The sequence below is a fragment of the Amia ocellicauda genome, chromosome 5, assembly GCF_036373705.1.
Source record: "Amia ocellicauda isolate fAmiCal2 chromosome 5, fAmiCal2.hap1, whole genome shotgun sequence".
Classification (NCBI taxonomy): domain Eukaryota; kingdom Metazoa; phylum Chordata; class Actinopteri; order Amiiformes; family Amiidae; genus Amia; species Amia ocellicauda.
Window position 1 is genome coordinate 16743736 of NC_089854.1, and position 8295 is coordinate 16752030.

Consider the following 8295-nt stretch of genomic DNA (forward strand, 5'->3'; position numbering starts at 1 on the left):
CACCCTGACATTCTGGGTACATTTTGTGAAACTGCGGCAGGATTTCTTTAAAAGAATGTGGATAGTGAGGTGTTCTTTCAAGAGTCTAATATAAAACACAGGTATACATAGCCTCACTCACTGACAACTATTTGAGGACTCACACTGAGAATGGGCGCACACTTCCTGCCATTTTGCTCATGACATTTTGTAACCATAGTTACCATGACAGTATCTGCAAACCTACCCCAACGTCTGTGCCACCGGCCCCCAGTCTTCTGGTGCACCGCAGTGTTCCCAACCCTGATGTTGGAGGACCTGCTACCCTGCTGTGTTTTGTTCCAACCGAGCTTTCAATTACTTAAGAACGTAAGAACATAAGAAAGTTCACAAACAAGAGGAGGCCATTTGACCCATCGTGCTCGTTTGGTGTCCATTAATAACTGAGTAATCCAAGGATCCTATCCAGTCTGTTTTTAAATGTTCCCAACTTAACTGTCCAGATCATTAATATAGATTAGAAAAAGCAAAGGCCCTAGTACTGATCCCTGTGGAACTCCACTGACAACCTCACTCCAGTTGGAAGTGACTCCTCTAATCGACACCCTCTGTTTCCTATACATCAACCAGTTCATAATCCATCTACTTACATTACCCTGAATGCCTACAGCTTCCAATTTGAGGATCAGTCTTTGGTGTGGAACCTAATCAAAAGCTTTTTATATATCTAAAAAGTATATCATATATATCTAAGTATATCATATCATATGCTTTCACAAGATCTATAGCTACAATAAATTAGTAAGACATGATCTGCCTCATCTAAACCCATGTTGACTATCTCCAAGAATATGGTTTTCATTAAGATGCTCCTCTATTTTCTGTCTAATAATTTTCTCCAACATTTTACAGGTGATGCAGGTGAGACTGATTGGTCTGTAATTCCCTGTCTCAGTTTTGTCCTCTTTCTTGTGGATTGGTATGACATTTGCTGTCTTCCAGTCAGTTGGCACATCCCCTGTTCTGAGTGTCATTTGGAATATTTGACTTAGAGGCCTATACATAATTTCCCTCATTTCTTTAAGTACTGTTGGAAATATCCCATCTGGCCCAGGTGATTTGTTTGTTTTTAATTCTGCTAGTCCCTTTAGTACCTCCTCCTCATTTATCCTGATCTCTCTTAGGGTTTGACTGGACTGGCTGTTAACCTGTGGCATGTTATCAGTTTTTTCTTTTGGAAAAACCTCTGTGAAATACTCAGAGAACATTTGCCACATCTTGTTCATTTTCCAAAATACTTCCATTTTTGCCCTTTATGTTTCACTTCCTCCTTTATTGATCTCTTGCTGTTGTAATATTGAAAAAAGCTCTTTTCATTAGTTTTAGCTCCAAGAGCTATGTTTCTTTCTATTTCCCTCTTTGCTTTCCTGATCCCTTTCTTAAGGTCTCTTTGCAGCTCAACATATTCTATGTATTTTGTTTCATCACCATCCCTTTTGTATGCGCTATACAACATTTTCTTTCTCTTGATTTTTTTGCATACCTCTATTAAACCATTTTGGCCAATGTTTTTTGGTCCTCAATTAAAGTTTTTGTACAAATTTCTCCTGAGCCTCAAGTAGTATATTCTTAAAATATACCCATCCATTTTCAACTGAATCTGTATCCAATGTGCTCCAGTCTACCTCTTCTAAGTGCCACCTCATACCTTCAAGGTTTGCTTTTCTAAAATTGTAGACCATTGTTTTAGATTTGGTCCTTGTTTTTTGAAAGAATGTGAAGAACCCAGTCTTGATGCACAGATGATACCATGGATTTATTTAACATGCCAGGCTTGCGAGGGCACAACATGGGAGCTCTCCACCTCAGTAGGGACTCTTTGAACAACAGAAGTGGACAGCTTTTATACATTGCATGACATGTGGGTCTGTGGGAAGGGACAGTCACAGGATCTCAAGACAATGCTGTGGGAAACAAGTTCCTGTTGTGAAACTGCCCAATCTCACAGTTTTAACAAAGGACAATGAGGTAATCAGTCACTATTAATGTAACATCTTCAGCCTTGAGAGAAGAACAGGAAACCACAAACAAACACTAAGCATACTGGTATCTGTAGGCTATGTTTGGGTGTTCCTCTTATCATGATAAACAGAAGTCAAAGTGGAGAGGAGAATGTCTAGAGGATATGCCCTCAATAACTGCCTGTTGCTAGCTTGATTAATCTAATTTGCTCAGTCTGCATATTATTATTAATATAAAACATTATACAGCTTATATTAAACATTTATATTGGCACTTCAGAATGCCTCAACGCTAAACATATTGTGATCACAATTTGCCATTGGTTCTCTAACTAGTGTCCCTCTGACTCTGTCCTGGTCATTTGAAAAGATCAAGTCAATGCATGCACTCTCTCTGGTTGGTTCCCTGAAAAATTGAGTTAGAAAGCAATCATTTACCATCTCAGCCATTTCTATTTCTGCTTCTATTTTATTGAATCTTAAAGGGATACCTCAGTATTTTGGCATTTTAGCCTGATGTCTTACTCACCCAGAGTCATACGAATCCATGGAAAGAGTTTTCAATTCTGTGCATCCAGTTTGAAGAAATGTGAATGTATCCTTCCGTTAGCTTAGCAATTGCTGGAAGGAAATGGTCACACATCGCTGACTCTCAAAAGCCAGCTAATAGATCTTAAAAATACTTAAAGCCTGGGTGGACAGCACATTTGTAATTATAAAATCTCTACAAGTCTGTACAAAAAATCTAAAGTATTTTGATGAATATGTTTAAACAAAAATGTTTTTCTTTTGGAACTAAATGACTTAACTAAGCATTTCATCAGCTGTGATGCTGTGAGGTGCAAGGATATGCTCGCTGTTTGTGAATGAAAACACAGAGACCGCAGGTAGAACCAAAAGTAGTCCATAAATATGTGGAAACTTATTTCTTACAATTAACACATTTGTTGAACTATTTATAGTATTGTACGACTACAGATGACAAACGGCCAAGCTTTTGAGTATTTTAAAGATCTATTAACCAGCTTTTGAGAATCAGCGTTTGAAGAAACCCTCTTAAATTGACAAAACGGAGTTGTGTTGCAAATGGAAAAGAAGTCTTTAATCAGGCCGGCCCAGAAGAAGAACAGAGCGAAATCGAGGCAGTCTCGTGTTCAAACAGCTTTCTTACAGTTCTCTTCCGGGTTATGTATTTTATACAGTTGTATAAAGGTGAATAATGTCTAATCAGCAGAGGGCAGTGTCCCGGATGTGCATGTGGATTGGCTCAGCCCTCGCTTCTCTACTTCCTCTTCCTCCTTTGGAGTGTAGGCTTACCAAACAGCAGAGGTGACGTCACTGTTTCCACCGCAGAGCATTCTGGGATGCACAAAGGACTGTGGGGGAGAGAGTGGTTCAACGCGTTTTGCACGTGGAACCAGACGAAGAGAAAAGTGTCTGCAGGGGGAGGGGAGAGAGAGACAAAACTATACAACACAATATTTTATATATTCCATTCAAATAAATATATATATATATATATATATATATATACACATATATATATATATATACATATACATATATATACATATATACATATACATATACATATACACATATATATATAGATATATATATATATATATATATATACTCACCTAAAGGATTATTAGGAACACCATACTAATACTGTGTTTGACCCCCTTTCGCCTTCAGAACTGCCTTAATTCTACGTGGCATTGATTCAACAAGGTGCTGAAAGCATTCTTTAGAAATGTTGGCCCATATTGATAGGATAGCATCTTGCAGTTGATGGAGATTTGTGGGATGCACATCCAGGGCACGAAGCTCCCGTTCCACCACATCCCAAAGATGCTCTATTGGGTTGAGATCTGGTGACTGTGGGGGCCAGTTTAGTACAGTGAACTCATTGTCATGTTCAAGAAACCAATTTGAAATGATTTGACCTTTGTGACATGGTGCATTATCCTGCTGGAAGTAGCCATCAGAGGATGGGTACATGGTGGTCATAAAGGGATGGACATGGTCAGAAACAATGCTCAGGTAGGCCGTGGCATTTAAACGATGCCCAGTTGACACTAAGGGGCCTAAAGTGTGCCAAGAAAACATCCCCCACACCATTACACCACCACCACCAGCCTGCACAGTGGTAACAAGGCATGATGGATCCATGTTCTCATTTCATGTTCTCAATTTCTGACTCTACCATCTGAATGTCTCAACAGAAATCGAGACTCATCAGACCAGGCAACATTTTTCCAGTCTTCAACTGTCCAATTTTGGTGAGCTTGTGCAAATTGTAGCCTCTTTTTCCTATTTGTAGTGGAGATGAGTGGTACCCGGTGGGGTCTTCTGCTGTTGTAGCCCATCCGCCTCAAGGTTGTACGTGTTGTGGCTTCAAAATGCTTTGCTGCATACCTCGGTTGTAACGAGTGGTTATTTCAGTCAAAGTTGCTCTTCTATCAGCTTGAATCAGTCGGCCCATTCTCCTCTGACCTCTAGCATCAACAAGGCATTTTCGCCCACAGGACTGCCGCATACTGGACGTTTTTCCCTTTTCACACCATTCTTTGTAAACCCTAGAAATGCTTGTGCGTGAAAATCCCAGTAACTGAGCAGATTGTGAAATACTCAGACCGGCCCGTCTGGCACCAACAACCATGCCACGCTCAAAATTGCTTAAATCACCTTTCTTTCCCATTCAGACATTCAGTTTGGAGTTCAGGAGATTGTCTTGACCAGGACCATACCCCTAACTGCATTGAAGCAACTGCCATGTGATTGGTTGGTTAGATAATTGCATTAATGAGAAATTGAACAGGTGTTCCTAATAATCCTTTAGGTGAGTGTATATTTGAATATTTATGCAGAGCTGATGTCATTTATTGTATTTAAATTTCTGACAAGACATCAGGCCTTTCAGCGATTTATGACCATTTGCTTCCAGCAGTTGTGCTAAGCTAAAGAAACAATACATTAAAATTCCTTCAAAACTGGACGCACAGAATTAAAAAGTTTTGAATGGATTCATATGACTCTGGGTGAGTAAGAAATCAAAATACTGAAGTATCCCTTTAATTGAAGTAAAACAAATGCTTAGTTTTGACTTTTTAAATTGTGTAATAAAACAGTTGGTTCTTTAATAAGTTCTTTATATACAGATCTATATTTAACGTCAAACCCCTACTGTTTAAAATAACAAAAAGCCTCTGATTTAGGAAAATATTACTTAAATTAAGGGTTCAATTAAGACATTGACAGCTCAGTTGGAACAAAAACCAGCAGGGTAGGTGGTCCTTCAGGACAGGGGTCGGGAACCAATGGGCAGACATATCACTCTACTGGGGATGCTGGAGTTAATTCATTTGACCTTAGAGATAGGTCAAAGATCATGGCATTTCCAGATAGATCATACATGAGTTCCTATAGGTGTTCCATATAAAGTTTAAGCCTAGCTGCACTCTGAAATAAATTATGAGCCAGTTCTCACTTTGTCCTTAAAGAAAGGTAAAATGTCATAGGTCAATTTCTAACAGACCTTATCTGGGTTCCATCGCAACTGTTAGCCTATCTACACTTTGTACGGAAGTATCAATAATTTTAAGCACTGATTTAAGGAAAGGTCAAATGTTAAGATCAAGGTGCTTAGACTATTTTATCAGTAAAATGTATGATGTTCTTTACAAATCTGAAGTCAGACTGCAGCTTGAAGCATTGCATCTAGTCTAGTCATAGTGAGTTTGACCTTAAAGAAAAGGTCAAAGGTCAGTATCATATTCTGACAGCCCATATAAGTCCTATGTTCTATATTGACCACAGGTTGATCACTTCTGTGAAGCATTATAGAGCTAAAAGTGAAGAAATTTTGCATTTGACTGTAGTAGAGAGATCAATGCAGGGAATCAAGGACATTTTTAAATAATATACACATGCTTTACCATGTTCAGTACTAAATGTGACAGTCTTCAATGAAACCACTTATAAGTCAAAAAAGCATAATTCGTTGAACCCTAAAGAAAGGCCAAAGTTAAAAAATGTGACCTTGAAGGAGAGGTCACGTTCAAGGTCCTGCATGGATAGAGCAAATATGGTTTCCCATATGTGTTCTATAGTGACCTTCATTGTATCTGCTACCCAAAAGGCATTATAAGCCATCAAATGTCGATATATTTCTTGGCAATATCCCATGATCCATAGCTCAGATCAGAAAATGGTTAGCATTTTTGGAAACTTCATACAAAATTCCTATCTACAGTATGTTCAATAGTAATATTAAAATCTGCATCAAAATAAATATTTTTCAAATAATGCAAGTGCACAGTGTCATGTTATAACTTGCCAAAAGGCCTGTCAATCCCTCTTATGCTTTAAGGTTCTAACCCAGAAAGACAGACTCAGTCATGGCTGTGGTATGGCCATTAACCCTCTTTATTTTAATCAACATCAACGTACACCTCTAGTGTCTAACACGTGCAGTATGAAATGCCAGTACAGTTCTGTAGTGCAGCAGAGAAACCCACTGATATGCAGCCTGAACACACTCAGTTCATACGTCAGCAGCCATCAGCCTCACTGCATTTACAGATCACACCCTCGTTAATCAGGAAATTCATTCGGGCTGTTCTGAATCTGATCTGTTGGTGATCGCATACATATAGTGACTCCTATAGGGTCATATACACCAGTAGCTCAATAATTGGATCTCCCATTTAAAAGTCACAAGATAATTTCCATTTGTCCATGTGTGTAATCTGAAGTGCCTCCTGTAGCGTTATGTTGGGTGTATTTGGATAAGAGCATTTGGGCTCTGAGCTGAAGCACTGATCTAAAGAAAACCTCTCCCCCCCAAAGTTATCAGATTCCCTTAGCTCATCAGCTTGGAACTGGTTTACATCAAAGTGACAGTTTTGGGGAGGATGGCACCAAGAAGAGGCCAAATAGTTTGGAATTCTGCTATGAGATGTCTGGAGAAAGGGGCCTGTAGGTGATAAAAACTCTTTGAAGTGGACGAGAGCCGAAATCCCGACATAGAGCTGCGAACCCAGGCCAACCGGCATTTCCAAAAGATGGCATGGATTGACATCAGTCATAAATCAAGCCCCCCTCCAATAGGACACTGGGGGCTGAAACCGAAATCCAATCTCAAAAACTCAAGAACCAATCACCTATTGATCTGACAGACTATAAGGAACAGCGGACAGTCTTTCTCTCTCTCTCTCACCTGAACCAATAACTCGCTGCCACAGCTCAACCTGTAGCTCTGTTGCCAGAACCGGAACCAGAAACCAACCAAGTCTTTGCCGGCAACAGAAGAGTTAAACTGGGAGAAGGAGATTGAGCCGTACGAAGAATTCTTTAAAAGGACTTTATTAAATAAAGAACTTTACAGACTGCGCTGCCCACCTGTGCCCACCTGATCAGTGGAGTTTTACAGCTGGACAATTGACAAGTCGACTGTATACGAAAGTGTCAGTCATTTAAATAGCTATTTGAGTCTTAAGAAACTTGACCCTTGGAACGAACAGGGCCCTGCTTTCCTCAAAGACTTTGTCTTCAAATAAGTACGGTGAGAGACCCTGCTTGCCAAGAAGATTTTGTGCACAACCTTGGAGCCTTCAAACCAGTGGAAAATCTGTTTGGAAACGACTCTACTTTTGTGAAACCCCAACTTCCAGGTGCATCGACTGAGAGGAAGTTCTTGGACAAAGCCGAACCGGACTGCCTTTGTTCCAAACCACACGGACCTCGTGCCGTGTGCTGTTATCTGAGCCCGAAGACAGAGAGGCCTCTCTGCGACGAAGTTCACATAAGTTTAACAGTTTGGAGTTCATGATTCATGACATTTGAGAAATCAATTAGAAATGTTAATCTGTGATTCATAACTCTAGAATGTGTAATATCATATAGTTTTCTTAAATATAAATGTGTGTTGCATTAAACTGTTTTGTTGATAATTTTAGAAATAAAATCTGTCAACGTCGAGAAATATCTTCTCATTCCTGTTTAACTGTTTAGTCTGAAATTGACACAAGTTAATAGACATTAGATTATTGGTGGCCCTGCCTATCCTTAATCATTGAATAATAATCAGTTAAGGGAAATTGTGGTAACAAGTAATGATAGGATCTTTCTCTCCACCTAAACGTAAATGAGACTGATATATATATAACGAGAAGTTACCTGACATAAATACTAACCTGCGTAGTTATTTAATGTCTGACTAATAATACTAACGAGAGACTCCCCTTCGTCTTACTAACCGGTATTTTAGTCAATGTGTTTATAACCTTTT